The 17,952-nt window shown below is 40.8% G+C and overlaps 1 long non-coding RNA gene across 1 annotated transcript; it reads right to left on the bottom strand.

Moving 5' to 3' along the window:
• Positions 1 to 3,607: 3,607 nt before the first annotated feature.
• On the bottom strand, positions 3,608 to 9,541 carry LOC146697602 (uncharacterized). Its single transcript, XR_014923143.1, has 3 exons — positions 9,413 to 9,541; positions 9,297 to 9,328; positions 3,608 to 4,682 (listed from the first exon to the last, which is right to left on the bottom strand). It is a non-coding gene; the product is annotated as an uncharacterized LOC146697602 (long non-coding RNA).
• Between the last annotated feature and the right edge of the window lie 8,411 nt (positions 9,542 to 17,952).

A 17,952-nucleotide genomic window follows, 5' to 3' on the forward strand; every position in this document is an offset into this window, starting at 1 on the left:
CATGCAGGTCAATTGCATTTGACTAGGCGGCGTAATGAGGCGTGACACATCTGATTTTTCACACAACAGATAAAACACTGTGGACGTTAGTCTGCGTTGGCAACTGTCACCTCAGGTTGTGAGTTATTTGTACAACTGTACAAATTGAAGTTATAAGATTCAAGTCTATATCTTGAGGTGAGATTTTAACATGATAGATGCAGCTCGATTTTTGGTTTAATACCTTATAAAATAATATAGTAAAGCAGTGCGTGTGGATTTAGCATGCAGGTTGCACAGGTGACTACATGCCTCGAGGCTGAATGCAGCAGCCGGGTTCAGCTCTGACCTGAGGCCCTTTGCTGTGTGTCTTCTCTACAGTGTCTCCTTAATTAAGGTGAAAAGCCCCTGGAAAGAAAATATTTAGAAAGAAAGGCATTACAATTATTGAATTCCATTTGCCTGTACTGCTGTAATGTTTCTAAATTAGAACTAATTATCTACCTAATGGGCAGACTGAAAAAAACAAAAGAACAAATGTGGCTTTTTTGAAGTGCCTGGCTTTGTCGTGGAAAATGGCAAAAGTGGCAGAGTCATGAAACATTTCCCGAACAGAAATATAAACATAACATTATTGTGGAAAATGACATGAATATGTAAGCTGTGCCTCTAGAACAGAAACTTCACACTGCTCCACAGCGTCGCCACAATATTCTCCAGTGATGTTCTACTTTCACCATAAACTGTATATAAAAGATGGCAGTAACCACCACAGCGTAACCCACTAGTTCCTGGATGTTTTTGATGTAGTTAACCAACTACATCTGGTAACTGGATAGATGCAATCTGCAACACAGACACACACACCTGGCTCTTAGTCAGGAGAACTGGAGAGGCAGTACCATACAGCAGACCATATTACCAGACAAACATACCATTAGCATTCAGCATGGCCCAGACTGCTGTTTCCTTCCACTAATGGTTTGTAGAAATCACATAAAAAAGCACACCAAACAGCAAAAATGCTATAATTCGGACACAGACCCTTTACTGTTATTTTGAAATATATGTCATCATGTTGTCAGCATCAACTAGCATGAACCGTATGCCATTAACTACAACAACAGGAAGTTGTTTCTTGGGAAATGTTTTTTTTTTTCCTCAAAGGCCCATCAAAACTCAGCGGGTGCTGGAAAAGAGTCTTGCTTGACTTTATGCTTTTCTATACAGAGGTTCTTGCATACTACCTCCTTGTGTGGTGAGTAGGGATGGGCACCGGTTCAGACATAGACGGTAGTAACCAGACCGAAAAGCAGCGCACATTTTGGTGCTTTATTTTGTTGTTTTTTATTCCTGAGATGTCACACACTTTGGATTCTAGCCAATCTTTTTACCTTTCCAAGGATAGTAGGCGGGTCCAGGTACGTACGTTCTTTCAGAGCAGAGCTACAGATTAAAAATGCCCAAGGCGAAGCGGTCAAAAGTCTGGCTGTACTTCACAGCAAAAGATGCAAACTCAGCAGCCTGCAACAAGTGCTTTCAGGTGATACTGTGCAGAGGAGGTAACACCTCGAATCCAATGAAACACCTGGCGATGCATAGCGTTTTTTTAAAAGCCCAGAAATGCACCGTATTTGATAGCTTGCTGCGAGACCTCACATCGAGAGAAATGATGAGGATGATAATGGCAGCAGCAGCCGTTCTTCTCTGCGTGAGTAGCTTAATGTTGTTCGTGTGTAATTTACGTTGAGTAGGCTAACCACGTTATGAACTAGCAAACACTGTCGTAGTTACATGCGGCTGTCTTCTTGTTTGATGGCAGATACTCCCTTCACCCTGGCCAAAAAGGCTAAAATGACCAAAGAAAAAGTGGGAAACAGCTAAACATGAGAGGTTTGTGTTTTTCCATTGTTTAAGCACTGCTTCCAGCCAAGAGTGATACCATATATGCCCTATAGATACAGAAAAGACTAACATTGTTATCTTTTTACCAAAAAATAGCTAAACATGAGAGGTTTTTGGATAAAGTTTGTGTTTTCCATTCTTTAAGCACCGTTTCCAACCAAAGGAGGTATGTTGTATCAACAGAAAAGGCTAACTTGGTTATCATTTTGCACAAAAAAAGAGACTGCTAAAAATAAAAACATAAGAGGTTTTTGGACAAAGTTTGTGTTCTCCATTCTTTAAGCATCGGTTCAAGCACTGTTTAAGCACCGGCACCGTTTCAAAAGTACCGGTTTGGCACCGGTATCGGATGAAACCTAAACTATACCCATCCCTAGTGGTGAGAGGATTTACAGATATGTATTAATATGTTTGGTGATAACACCGTGGTGAGATGTCCCGCCTAAAAATTGCACAAAGTTATTAACTGTGTGTCTTGTATGTGTTGTTGTTTCGAGTTTTTGTTTCTTTATTTCTTTTTTAATTTGTTTGCATGTCAAACTAAGCTAATGAGCTGCTAGTAGCGTCCTTTAATTACTCCTTTAATTTTCCGTGTTTTTCATCTTTTCCGATGCATCTAGTGATCAAGATCCAGGTTATAATCATGCTAATTCATTTGGTGCTTCAAAAAACTAACACACATTAATCTCTAATGTCAGTCCATGAAAATAATTTAACACTATTTTAATTAAGTGCAGCTAAATTACTCATTTATTTATTTAGCTTCAACTTGCTGCTAATTGGTAACCAGTGAGAGTGTGTAGGACTGTAAGTCATTTAGCTGAGTAGCTTTTTATTCCAAGTACCTTTTAATGATTTGAGCAAATATTTTGCTTTTCTTTTAGCCTTGTTTCTGCCTCGTTGCATATTATGTGATCAACACAGCAGCAACCTGCAACATTTTCTGTTTCCTTGTAACCTTAATGGAAAGCTTTTATTCCTGACAAGTATCTGCTGCTATCTCTGTTCTTATATCTAAATAATTCAAATTAAAAAAAAAAACTGTGGGAAATGAATTCAAACTAACTTTCGGAGAGTTTCTGTCACATTTATTGCTAGCACCTCTTTCACCTCTTGTGGATCAAAGAAAAACATTTCCAAAAATAAAATGCAGGTCACACTTGTGGAGTTTCACTCTGTGATGGGGATGCTAATTGTGTCGATGTGGTCTCATTTGCTTCTAATTTGAATATAGAGGCTTAATTCGTAAACCCATGTGATGTTCTCCGAAAGCCAAGTCTTCTGCACTCTGCATCACCTTTCACATTAATTCATTGGGGAGTGTGTTTGTGTTTGCTCAGTCTCTCGTGGCTGACCGGTACTGTCCATTTCTCATCACTTTTATCTCTGACATCCACTTTGAACACAGCCAGCCAATTAGATCTGGCACAGTTATTAAACAAAAGACCTCGCTTCCACTCTTATCGCAGCATTCCTGTTGAGGATAAATCAGTAGCAGCTTCACTTGTGAACTCTGTGGAAGTTTATTTCCTTTAGGAGTATTTGGCTTCGAAACAAGCTTCTTGTCAGTGTCACACAGTGAGATGAGTTTAAGACACAACAGCCATTTATTCAATGCTGCTTACAATATACCTAAAAGCTGCAGAGGCCGTTTTAGAGGCCTCTGTGGGAGAGGTGCTTACTATGAAGAAGCAGACAAAACCAAGGATGGATAAGAGCAGCGTTTATTAAAATGGTCTTGTGTGAATGTGATAAAGAATAATGTTTTGATAGTAATTCCCTGAGGCACTTCAGACCTGACACCTGACAGTGATTTGATCACATTTCTGAATCTGCTGTGTTTCAAGACAATTTAAGATCTTATTTAAAAGATGTTTGACTAACATTGGATTTTTCTTCCTACTGTGCATTCAGGAATTTGGGGAAAACAAAACGGGCTCAAAAGATTCTGTTTATAAAAGCTGATTATGTCTCAGAGAAACACCCAAGGTGTCCTTTGGCCTGGAAGTTGTGGCTATATAGACATGATCTTCTTCCCAACTTCTCACGTATGATCTTTATCCTTAAGCGTCACACTTTTAGCATTCAACATTAATATTTAAACATCAACATGAATTCTTTGGCAACAGACACAGGAAGTAGATCCTCGGATGTGCCTTCTCAATAAGGGAGCAGATGTTTAGCTACCACATTAGGTCCTGGAAGATGATGGCTCCACTAGGCAGGCATGCAGGAAGATGGGAACTGGTGGGGCAGGTATTAACCTGAAGTCCACTAACACTGTTTTGTCACAGTGCTGTTGTCACTGCACCTGGTCACCACGTTGTCAACGTCCCTCCCATAGCCAAATTCATCTCCACCTGAGATGAGCCTGGTGAGTGTGGCGTCATCTGCAAAGTTCTGGAGTTTGACAGACTGGTGTCTAGAGATGCAGCAGTTGGTGTAAAGGGAGAAGAGCAGGGGATAAAGTACAGAGCCCTGAAGGCAACTGATGCTGATGCACTGAAAGTCTGTGACATGCATAGCCAGTCTCACATGCTACTTCCTGTCAGACAGGAAGTCAGTGATCCACCTGCAGATGGAAGCAAGCACATTCACCTAGGAGAGCTTGTCAGGCATCAGAGCTGGGATGACAAGATCATCACTGACTTTGTCATCTGGTGTGAACTCAACCACCTGCATCAGTTGATGTTGGTTGGCTTGACGAGAAAGCCAACACTGATTGCACAGGTGAACACGGTCCGGACATCGAGGTGGTGGACAGATACAGAATCCTGAGCCATCTTCTTAATAATAAACTGGAACAAAAAACAGTCACAACAGTTACAAGAAGGGTCAAAGTCAGCCCAGTCATCTGCTGGACGGGTTGAGGTCTTCTGGGGTGTGCACGACATTGCTAAGGATATTTTATGACACAGTGATAGCTTCCACAGTCTTTTATACAGTTGTCTGCCGGGGAGGTGGCAGCAAGAGCAGAGACCGCAAATGACTTTATAGACTGGCGAAGCCTGGTTCTGTCCTGGCTGGTGCTCTAGATCACATAGAGGAGGAGAAGGATATTAGCCAATCTAACATCCATTATGGACAACATATACAATGAATACAGTTGTTATGAAGTGGGAAACCATCCACAGAAGTCAAACCTGTTCTTGTACAAGCTGCACACATTCGTTTAACCCTATAGAGTTGTGTATTTTATTATGTGAAGTGGCCATTAGCTGTCCTGTGTCCAGTACTGGGGCAGCTGCTGGGTCAAAACCCTCACGCCAAAGGACACACTGGGCATCATCCCAAACAGTGCGTGTGCACAAATCTGAGTAAACCTTCATAATCCAAATGCCTGTTTTGTCAGATGATGTCATTCTTATGAGGGCACACTGATATAATTGTCCTCACACTGAAAGATAAAGTCCACTGAGATCTCTCAGTAATCTTTTGCAGGTTCTCCAGCGTATTAAAAAATAGGTTTTATTTCAGGCAAGAGCTTTTCAGCAAAGTTCACTGAACATTCACAGCAGTAATCGTATCTGAACCCAGACATATGATGTAAGTCTATCCTCTTAGCTTCACTGTCTTGGCGTAGTGTGGCATAGAAAGTCACTCTGTGTGCCGCTAAAACCCTTCACTGATGCTCTTTAATGATAACGTCCTCTCTCCTGATCCTGTCTTACCCTGCGCTCGCTGCCCTTTTCACAGCCTGTTCACTGGCTGGCCCTCGCCACCCAGATGATCTGATCTTACCCATCAGAGGAGCGTGCAAGGCTTGGATATTTGAGAGGGATTAACCTTTCATTAGTAGACCCTACGTCAGATGTCTTTGCATACAAGACACACACACACACACACTGTGAAACTCGCACACAGCTACGACTCAACTTGCTGCATGAGTGGTGTCAAGATTAAAGAGCAATTACATGCTACTCCACAAATGATAGATTGGAAGTGGAGTCAATGTGATGGTGACCTACTTTGCAGAAAGAGGGAGAAGAGGGAGAGAAGACGGGGGGAGAAGGGAAGAGAGGAGGAGCAGGAAAAGGAAATGAACAGTATTTTTTAAAAATAATGAATTTTGTCTTGACTTTGTGGTCACAGAGGATAAACATGCATGTGTGAAATACACTGTACAATAATTACATGATAATACGATGAGTATAACAGAGAATAAAGAGCTTTGTGGAAAGATGACATTAGTTTCTTTCTTTTTACTGTACACATGGAAGCATGCACTGTGCTGCCTGCCTGCCTGTCCTCAGTTTAGCTTCTCATCTTCTATCTTGTCTATGTCTGTTTGTTAGGTATATGCATGAAGTTTTCACAAGGATCTCACTTCATGCAGAAGCATCTTTGTATCAGGTTTTGCCGCCCCAGGTGAACTGATGCCTTATTGCAAATATTTTTTACATCTTTGTGAGTGGTTTCACATTTTTCACAAGATTCTTGATTACAGACCCTGATTTTACTACAATGTTCCCAGTTTACTTTTTCTTTTATTCATTGTATGCACTGATCAGAATATCGCAGTCAGATGCTCTAAGATAAAGTCCACTGGCTCCATAACGCACAAAAACTGTAAGGATGCATGTGCAAGTACACAAGACATCAAAATCCTGTAACATAACGCGGAGAAAAAAGATGGAGCTTCTGCAGTGCAGACTTTCTTTATGACTGGATATGTTTGCTTTGTTTCCTGTGGAACTTGCCAATGAGATACAAAGCACTACACCCATGAGAAAGCTAATTAAACCTCAAATACACTTGCTTAATTATGCTTGCTCTCGGTCAGTCATTTGTTGTGCAAGTGCATGAAATCCATCCACACACACTTTCTAGGCTTAGTGTTGGTTTGTTGCTAAAACCGTTTGTGTGCTTATAATAAATGAGCTGTTGCAGCATGATCTGCCTCAGCCCTGTTTTTGTACACGTACATATATTTGCTGAATTTGTACCGTACAAAATATTGTGGAGACAAGAAAATTGTTACGAGACATTGTGCTTGCTTTATGTCACACAGTGTCACGAACTAGGTTTAATTTCTATACATCATCACTGTATGCAGTTACTGAATTATGACTGATGGAAAAGAGCTGAACACAGTACATGTGGAACACACACGAGCACATGCAATATTATGAAAGCTTTGCCAGCCTACAGGCACAATATTTTCACCCCTTTGTTTGCTAGAGACAGGAAGGAGCACTGCTAATGGGTTTTTGGTTTCTGTGGATTACTGAACAAGTGGTATGACCTTGTTTTTTTCATTTGTACACATCAGCATGCCTTTCATTTCAACAATTAGATATCTCCATATTAATATGCAGGACGAGGAACAAGACGTTTGGTACTAGAAGCCTACAAATGTCCATTTGTTGTCTGCTTGTAGTCCCGATGCTAGGTTTTCTATTATCTAGATTTGTAAAGAAACAACAGGCAAACAGGAAAGCTTAGCCATTTAAAAGCTGATGTGTTGCAGGTGTGAGATGACATGGATGAGTACTCCATCAATAATGTTTGAGTTGTATCCCACAGTGGAAGTCATACTGTTTTATTTGTACTGTTGAATTGTTTCTTTTGGGTGGAATCCAATTCACACTGTCATGACAGATAAGTGGCTGCTGTACACAGAAGGAAAGTCATATGGATCATATGTTACAGAAGGATGTTCAGTTGAGGAGTATCAGTCCAGGTGAGCCATGATCAGGAAGCAGGAATGTTAGTCACAGTGACAGAAATGATCAAAGTTTAGCAGAAAGAAATCTAGCAGAATTAAAAATAGTCTGAGGGACAGGAAGAACTTTTAAAAGTTGCACTGGGGAAAAAGAAAAGCGCTTCATGCACAGATCAATCCATATTCAAATCTGCTATAGGACCCCAGTCATCTACATGCACGCCCTACTAGTCATGAGATACCCATGAGAGCCAGTGATGTTATGGAATATATGGAATATAAGGCTCACATCCAAATTCCAGCAGCTTGGCACTCTATGCATAACAAAATGAGAGCTTTATTAGTGAGTGTCAGAGTCACTGTCCATGGATGAAACAAGGAGCTTCCCTGAATACATCAGGAAGATGGTATCCCAGGACGAACAGCCTCAGACAGAAGAAGAGATGATGAGGAAGAAGAGACACCAATGACAGCTCGAGAAAGTGGCTGAGATTAAAAAAGATTACCAGTAGCTAGAGAAAACTGGCCAGAAGGATAGATCAGGGGCTTTCATCATGGCAGCACAAGAACAGATTCATGAAGGGGGGAGTGTACCACAGCAGACAGGAATCAAGCTGTGTCAATGTGCTCTTGGGAAAGTCCAAATGCAAGGTGGGACAGCGAGCAGGCGCAACCATGTGGCGACAGTAGTGTACAGGGCGATCATGGGTTAGAAATCAATCAGTGCAGGTAAGAAGGCAATGCAAAAACCAGAGCTGGCAGCAACAACAGCAAAGAGCCAAGTGAGAAGATAGAAATGTAACAGATGCTGAAGGAACTGCAACAGATGTGGACGTCCACAGTGATCCAACAGGAGCCTCATGGGCTCTGTCTACACTATCTGACACAAAACATTTATTGAAAACATCTATTTCTAGACGCTTTCTTCCGTTCCTTTCTTTCACATCACAGAGCAAAAATCATTAAATCTCCTTTACACAGATCATGAAATGGTCTCTGTGGGATTTTGAAATTTTATCTCATTACGTTTATTTTCTTTCCATATTAATTACTTCCAGCGTATCGAGGGAGGAAGAAGGAAAATAGGGCAAATTTCTCAAGTCTCATTTTCCATTTGGGCGAGCTCTGCAACAGCCAGTGGCTGTAGTGTGCGTTAGCAAAGACTCCTGTGTAATAGGGTTTGAAGTTAAGGCTCATTGCCTCCCCTGTTTCCTTAGTGTGGAACTCCCTGCAGGTCTCCAGTCCAAGTTATACGTTTTAATTTTGCAGAAAACATAAACAAATTGTTGTATAAGCGAATAAAGCAAACTGACGTTTTTTTTAAATGAAAACTTAGAAATAATTGCTGTTGTATGAGATGTTTACAACGTGCTTTTTGTGTCCTCCGTTTTGCCTTTGGTACAGAAAAGTTTGCTTTTAGAAAATGTTAACAGCCAATTATAACATTCAGCTTCAGCCTGAACCTTTTCTCTCAGTGTCTTAACATTTACAGGCTGCCATGTTTCTACAAGGCTGGCTCTCCAGCTTCCTCTCTCTCTGTGCTCTCAGGTGGAGTTGGGTAGGCCTTGGTGCCTGACCTCGCCCCTGAGTGGGGTGTTCCTGTCGCTGAGCCAGTGTGCGCACCTGTTTTCCATTAACTCATCACCTTTTGAAAATAAAAGGCTAGCTGATACTTTCACTCCTTGCTAGATTGTTTTTGCCCTTGTGGTAATGTGGTAATCAGACTCAACTCCAGTGATTATCTTACCTTTAAGCCTTCCTGACCTTGTTCTTGTCCAGCTGAAAAAAGCATAAAAAAACGAACTGTGATTCGAGAAAACTCTGCTGGTTTCCTGGAAACGTACAACTTAACCTTAAACTTACCTGTCTACTCTTCACCTCCTTCATCTTTGGGAATCTTTGTCCACCCCCTCCACCTGTACATCCATAAAGAGTTATGAAAAAAGGACCAGAATCAATTCAAAAACACTTCTCCTCTGCCTTGTAAAAAAAGATCAAAAGAAAACAATAACGATTCTGAGAGCTTGGTTTTGGTCTTGTGCGTTCTGCTTCTGACTCCTCTCTATCCGATAATTATGAAATGCACTTTTATGGGTTGATGTTGTCTTCGCTTTGGAGCATCCTCCACCTGTACCGTGTCCCACGAAAATTCATCTCAGTCTTCAAGTCACTGCACTGCCACCCCAACTGCTGCATCAAGACGGCCACACCGAACTCTTCGCCATCGAGACTGGTGTCAGGCAAGTCTCACCCTTCATGTATCTAATACAGGGGTGTCGAACTCTACGCCTGTCCTGCAGGTTTTAGATATCACCCTGTTTCAACACACCTGAATCAAATGATTAGTTCATTTCCAGGCTTCTGGAGAACTTCAAGACATGTTGAGGAGGTAATTTAGCCATTTAAATCAGCTGTGTTGGATCACATCTAAAGGCCCTCGAGGCCTGGAGTTCGACACCTGTGATCTAATGGCACTCAACTTCATCATGAAGAAAGCCCCGGTCAAGTCAGATGCAGGCATCAAATTGGACAGGAACAGTCGAATCACCGACCTTGATTTTGCGGATATCCCTGCTGGGCGAGAACGGCCAGAGAAGCGGGAAAAGTCAGACTTCCCATCAGTGCTGAGAAATCAAAAACCATGCACGTCGGCGACCAGGCCGGTATGCCTAAGATCAAGACCGGTGGGCAAGACCTCGAGGTGGTTGAGAGGTTCGCATTACCTCCGCAGCGTCATCGTTTGGGGCAGAGATGCAGACGCCGATGTGAAGAGCCGCACTGGCAAAGCCTCAGTGGTATTCCAACAAATCTTACTTTTTTCATTGATTGTACTTATTTGTATTTTTGTATTTCCTTCATATATCTGTACCTGAGCTGAGGTGACGCAAAAATTTCCCCGTTGTGGGATCAATAAAGTCTTATCTTATCTCTTATCTTAAATGTGAAATAGCTGGTCAATCTCGATCAACATCAAGCTTCGTCTGCATGCCTCAATCATCATCCCAATGGCAATGTACGCTTCTGAAACGTGGAAAGTGTCAGCCAGTATTACCAGGAAGGTGGACGTCTTCCATCAACGCTGCCTTCAAAGGATAATGAAGATCTGGTACTTTGATCACGTCACCAATGAAATGGTGCTGCGACAAAGCAACCTTCCTCGCCTCAGCGTGACTATCGCACACTACCACCTTAAACTTGCTGGACACATCATCCACATGAACAACAGCCACAACCCAAAAAAGTATTCTGGCGCCAGACCTTCCTTGACGACCTCAAAGGCATCTGTTGGCATGAAGCCAAAGAGCTCGCTGGAAATCGCGATCGATGGAGAGACCTTGTCGCCCAATAAACTTAATAGCATGGGTGGAAAAGAAAAAGATGTTGTCTTGGAAGTCTGTAGCAATGGAATTAAAATATTATCGTTTACATACTTACATTAGGGAGTTTAAACCCATTCAAAGAGTATAAACATCGTGGACGAGAACAGGCCCAATATCTCCAAGGTGTGCTGCAAAATATTAAAAATATTCAGCTTTGTCCTATCATAACTAGGGCTGCCACGATTACGTCGACTATTAAAATCGTCCACGACTGATTTAATAGTCGACGCGTCGTTTGAAGCTTTGTAACATCCCAAAAGACCCAGGAATAAGTAGCAGGATTTAAGAGTGTCATAATGGACTGAAACAGAAGATGGCAGCACTGCATGGACAAGGATGCCAGCTGCCGTTAAACCCCGAAGAAGAAGAAGCTGTGTCCCATAATTCATAGCGCAGCCCAGCGCAGTTGTCAACAATGGCGGCAGCTAGTTAGTTTTAATATTACTCTTATTATTCTTTCTGGGTCACAAAATAAACGTTTAACATATTTTCAGGCGAGAATGTAGCTGTGTAAACCTCAAATATCTGCTCAGTTTATCAAGACACCACATATTTTCAAAAGCGCTCCGACGTTTTCGGAGACGTCCGTTACCCACTAGCTCGATAGCTAGCCGGGAGCTAGGCTCACTAGCTAGAGCCGTGAGAACACCGGACTCCCGGCAAATCATTTTCAAACCCACCGCCATCTTTCACTACTCAGGTTAAATATATATAAGTCACTTAGATAACTTAACAATGTTATTGTTTGGCTTTTTTTTAGTATTTTATTTGTTCCTGAGTAAATCTGTTTGGCTGAGATTAAAGTTATAGTTTTCACACAGCTGAATAAACGTCAAGCAGACAGCTGATTATCAGAAGTGTGAGATGCTCGAGAATATACTCCAGTGTCCTGTTATATTTTAGATAGCAAGGAGCAGACGGCTGAGTTTATTAAACTTCACCGAAACAATCTGCAGATGTCATTAAAATTTAATAAACTATCATCTTGTCTTTATTTTTAGTTAGCACAGACCTTAAACACTTCAAGCTGTAAGCTAATGATAGTTATATAAGAGCAGATGCTGCTGGTGCAATAAGCTGTACGTTTTACGTCCAATGGATGATGATCTGATTAGTCGACTAATCGCAAAAATAATCGGTGACTAGTCGACTATCAAAATAATCGTTTGTGGCAGCCCTAATCCTAATAATAAAGAATCTTCCCAAAAATTCCTTGATCCACATCTATAAATCGGTCCGAGCCCTACCTCTAGTAAGACTGATTTAAATCCATCGCTTCTCGAGTCTTCTGCAGTCCTGCTTTAAAAAGGCAAACTGACCCAATCACATAACCTCTTTGGTGGCTGTAATAAGACTGGCACTTCATCAGTAAACAGGCCAGTGCCCAGTGTCACCACCATCACCTCCACGCTGCTGTCAGATTCATCTACAGCCAAAAAGACCATGACTGCAACGATTAATGTAAGCATCGCAATGACAAAAGCCTGCTTGACAAGCTCAAGTGCCACCTGAAGTCCAACGTAATAACCGAGTCATGCCCGTTCTTCCATGAAGCTGGATGCAGGTCAGAGTGATGAGTTCAATTTCTCTGCCGCTCGCCCAGCTCTGATCAAAGGAGCATGCCTTTCTCATCTCAACGCCAAATAATCTCCCACAGCATCTGCCTCAGACTGAGCCATGTTGACACTACACAAGCCAGGTGTAATGGAATTGACCTCCACCACCAATCCGCTGCCATTTCACGGATAGACACATCAATAATGTCCTCTGCACCGAGCCGGTGCTGCACGAACTGTAAACTCAGCAGGCTGTAAATAAAGGCCGGATGCCTGCAGCACCAGCTCTCTTTCAACATGACTTCTTCACTGGTAGAAAGTGCGTTTTTGCTTTTTCAGTATCTGGATCAGAGATAAGACTTTGATCTGTTTTAACATTAGTTTTTTTGTTCTCCTTCATTTGGTAGCAGTGATAAACCTGAATGCTAAGGACTGTTCATTGTTTCCTAAAGGGATGCTTTTATAGTTTGAAATAAACATTTATGTGAGAAGATCAATACCGCTCTCCACTGTGTGCCTTTGAAAGAAAACTCATTTATTAACTGATCAGCAGTCTTTACTGATTCTGGGACCAAGTCTTTTATTCCATTTCTCACTTTCAGTCTCCGATTAACGGCAGGGATTCATAATCACACCTTGACAGCTCTGACACTTCATATTAGAAAGTGACACGATGAGGAATGAAAGACTCCCACGCTGGCGCTGCCGCTCTGCACCGACACATGACCAGAACATAAATGAGGAGATTAACGACTGGACAGAAATACAGAGCTGCAATTTAGACCGAAGTGAGTCAAAGAAGAAATGATGCAATTATATTATTCAGGTCTGCATAATACAATAAACCTTTTCAGTTCTCTTGCCTACTTAATGAGACATAATAAGCATAAAATGGTCTTTTGTGTTTGTTTCGCACTCACTCCGACTTTTCTAAAGCTCAGAATACATTAGAGACAACATACTGAGTGACCAGCCATCAGCTGCAAAGCTGTGAGTGATGAGCTGGACTTTAGGCTCCACAGCAATGGTATATTTGTCCCTGGAGTGGAGAATGTTCTGGAGTTACGTTAAGTGCGATATAAAAACTTCTGATACAGGATTTTTAAAACTGACACTCATACATTTGGTCATTTAAAATCTGACATATTGGCTGATATTTCTTTCTTTCAGACATGTGAAACACAAAAACATTTCCCAGATTTACAGTGGTTATGTGTAGTTGCATTATCTTAGAGCTAAAATAATATTTTCACTGTTACAAAGAGTCGTGGATAACTCGTCTACACTCTGCCCAACTGGACACTGTTGCAGCCGCACATGTGAAATAACTCCAAATCCCTTTTGCTGTTAGCTCTCCTGCACAGTATTAGATACAACCTGTGTATGCACTATTGTATGCACTATTGTATGCACTACTGATGACTCGTGCTGTAAGGATCACAGAGCAACACAGAACTGAAATGAATAGATCGGGCTCACAGATTGGCCCATTGTCATTAATATCCGATCCAAGCTTCTCAGTCAAGATTGTGCCGGTATCTGATCCAAGAATCAGATCAGTGTATTCCTGATCACAATTTCTTGTGTTCTCTATCTTTTCTTAATTTGTAATCTGATGTTATGTCCTTCACAAATGCAGCAATTTATCTTCCCCACTTCCCAATCCTTTCCTGTAGAGAACCTGCTTTTTGTTAAGCTATCTCCTTAAGTCCTGTAAACAGGTCTCTGGTCTTTGGGTTTGACTGTGAGTCCAAATATATTTGGTATTATGACAATTATACAGTAAAACTGTAAATATCTAACTCATAACCTAAAGCTTTTAAATTAAATAAAAGTACTGGTACATTCCAATCCTGATAGTGCTCATATTTTGAGGTTTAGTCCATTTAGATAAAGTTATTTTCACAACATTTTTCATAGGTATGAGCATTGTAAAACCTAAATTAATGGCATTTGTTCTGTAGGATATGAAGGATCCTTGTTCCTAACTATAATTACCAACGCTGGCTGTTGGAAGAGACAAAGGCCTGAGAGCTTGTGATTAAAAGAGGCCTTGAGGCCTTGTTAGAGGCCAACTTCCTCATAACTGCTGTAAAAATGTTTGTCAAGCAATGAAAATGTACCAAAGTGAAATGTTGCTTTAATTTCTCGAGAAACACCTCAGTTCATCATCACTTCAGACACTAATGGTGCTGATGGTGAAAGTACCCTGAGGAATACTGCATGTCTGCAGCACTATCTGTCACCTCTCATCTTGTCACCTGCTGTAAAACTGCTGAACATCACTTGAAGCCCTCAGCTGACCTCTTTTTGTGATTACAACAAGTCTTAAAGGAACACACCCACTGATTTGTCAAGCACTGTGGACATGGCCATGTTGGTGTTTTGTTTTTTGAAGTGACAAAAATGTTGAGTTATTAGCTAACACGAGCGTCATGGACAGCAAGGTACATCTACAGACTTTATGAGGGCTAACACCAGTTATATCATGCTAAGTAAGAATATTTTTAAATATTCTCAAAGAAAGAAAAATAAGAATTTTAGTATTTTTAATAGAGAGTATTGTCAGGATATTTCAAAAGAGAGTATTTTTTATCTAATGAAAATCTTTGGGGTATTTTAGATAAAAGCATAGTAAGGGTGACTGCATCCCAACAGCTAAACGTGGGACGTCAATCCAGAATTGAATTCAAAATCCTGCTCCTCACATACAAGGTCTTAAATAATCAGGCCCCATCTTATCTTAATGAATCTTTGGATTCAGGAGACAGACACTATCTCTGCTTTAAGATTAGGCTTAAAACTTTCCTTTTTGCTAAAGCATATAGTTAGGGCTGGACCAGGTGACCCTGAATCCTCCCGTAGTTATGCTGCAATAGGTCTAGGCTGCTGGAGGATTCCCATGATGCATTGCATTGCATTTTTCCTTTCCAGTCACCTTTCTCACTCACTATGTATTAACAGACCTCTTTGCATTGAATCATACTTGTTATTAATCTCTGTCTCTCTTCCACAGCATGTCTTTATCCTGTCTTCCTTCTCTCACCCCAATCAGTCGCAGCAGATGGCCCCGCCCCTCCCTGAGCCTGGTTCTGCTGGAGGTTTCTTCCTGTTAAAAGGGAGTTTTTCTTTCCCACTGTCGCCCAAATGCTTGCTCATAGGGGGTCATATGATTGTAGGGTCTACCTTATAATATAAAGCACCTTGAGGCGATCGCCTTGATGTGATTTGGTGCTGTATAAATAAAACTGAATTGAATTGAACTGAATAAAGAGGCTCTTTGTGAGTCACATTAGGGTTCTTCCCCAAGTATAAATCAATAAACACTCACAGCATCTCCAGGTAAAAGGTTTGGCAACAAGGATCCTATGAATTTTTTTTCCTATGATGTGAGAGCGTGCTTTTCTGTCTGGAAATCATCTTTGAGTTTCCACATCCCTTTTTTGAGACACATATTTCCTGTGAGACTCATCTGTGTTGACCTACAGCCAATCAGTATATGGGATATATTCTCAATATGTAGGACAAGTGATGAAAACACTTGACCAGGTGTTCCCACTTAAAGCGGAACATGTGGTCATCCCATGTACAGGCTGTATTAAACATGATCACAACTTCATTACACAGTAATCATTAAAACTCTAATTAGAATGTAAGAAGAGGAGGTTGTAATTGCAATGCTACAAAGTGAAACGTCCTTTATTCTAAATAAATAATTCCATTATTCATTATTTTGGTATGAACACTACAATCACAAGGTGTCCACAACCTTTACTAACTTTAATCATTAATACAATTTAAAATGATGAGTTGTAACAGACAACAATCTTTATCTCTATCGACCCATAGAGATGATGTAGAGGCTTAAAATCTTCTTGTTTTGTGATAAATGTGCAGCCGTGTCTCAGCGCAGTGTCTACAGGATACTGAATTCATAACAGGATCATTACCCACTGCAAAAGACTCCTACAGTGAGTTGTTTAGTGTCCTTGTTGGAACCTGTTTTAACATCTGGATGTGAATAAATGTTTCATATAACAGGTACTTCCTCTGAATTTGCATGAGTCACCAGACAGCTTACTGGATATGAGGCACAAGTACAATAATTATCATGGTCCTCCTGTGTGTCTCCAGTGTTTCTCTCTCTCCCCTTTCTTTTCAATCAATCACATGCGGATCATCTGGCAATCAGCTGCTTGCTATTTAACCTGGACCAGACCTCCAGTCTTTGCCATGGTAGTCTTTACCTCGCTGCTTTACTCACTGAAGATTTCTAATATTCCTCTTCCTGTGTTAAGGATGGACCAGCGAGTTTCAAGAGTGTTTGTTGCTTGGCGGTGTTAAGAGATTCTGTTCGAGAGACTCAGCGTATCGGGGATTTGGATTCCATGAACCTTTCTTCTATTGGATTTTGTACATATGGGACTTCTGAACTGAGCACCTCAGAAACACTTTGTATATAACACTGTCTGCACCAACGCTGTAAATAAACTCACTGACCTTTCATTTCTGAGTCTACCTATGACTCCGGCCAGACAAACATGAGAATAATAAAAAAAGTCTTGAGTCATCCCTCATTTCTTTATATGTTGCTGCTAATGGAAAATTATTTAAATACACTAAAAGAGTTTGTATAATTCTAACAAGCCTGAAAAAAGTCAATACTTGGAATGAAAGTTTACTAAAATTACAATCCAGCTCTTGTCTAATGTCAGCTTTTTCTCCCTGTTTCTCTTCCTTCAGAATGTCCTATAAACACTGCTTATGTTTATAGGACCACTTTGCGTCTTCCTTTTATATTTTATTTCCCCTTGCTGTAAGAGCTCTGTAACACAGAAATTTCTCATCTGTAGCATAATAAAGGTTTATTCTATTCTATTCTATTCTATTCTATACTTGTTTTTGTGACAGTCTACAGGTAAAAAGTACCTAAAATACATTCAATCTGCAGGCATTTCTTTGCCAAATTGTCAGAAATGATGAAAATATGTCTCAAAATAGTCAGGTACACAGACCTGACTGAAAATAAGTGAAAACGTGTGTCTAAAAGAAGCTTTGATCAGACTTCAGAAAGCCTGGAGAACTGTTGATAAAGACCATTTCAAAGGTTCTAAGAAATTCTGGCTCTTCTGAAGCAAAATGCAAAAAAATGAGAGGTTTGTTAAGACTTTTGTAAAGTACTTTCTAATACTAGAAAACAACCAGGGCACTCTGTTCTCCAGTAAGTTGATCTGTTCAGTTTATTCTTTGAGCATATGGGCAGATGGGTCAGTTATTCCCCACGGCTGTGCTGCATTTTGTTCTTTATTCATCTCATGCTAGTTTCACATAGCAATTCTGTTCAGTACACACAGGTCTTATGGCCCGAATCTGGTCCCCCTTACCTTATTTTTGCTTTTATTATTTGATAATTGCACATAGATTTGATACATTTTTTTGACATTGTATATGACAGCCTCTTAGTAAA

This window comes from Copadichromis virginalis, linkage group LG12 (assembly GCF_057382275.1).
Source record: "Copadichromis virginalis isolate Kocher_CV1m ecotype Utaka linkage group LG12, C_Virginalis_male_GT1.1, whole genome shotgun sequence".
Lineage (NCBI taxonomy): Eukaryota > Metazoa > Chordata > Actinopteri > Cichliformes > Cichlidae > Copadichromis > Copadichromis virginalis.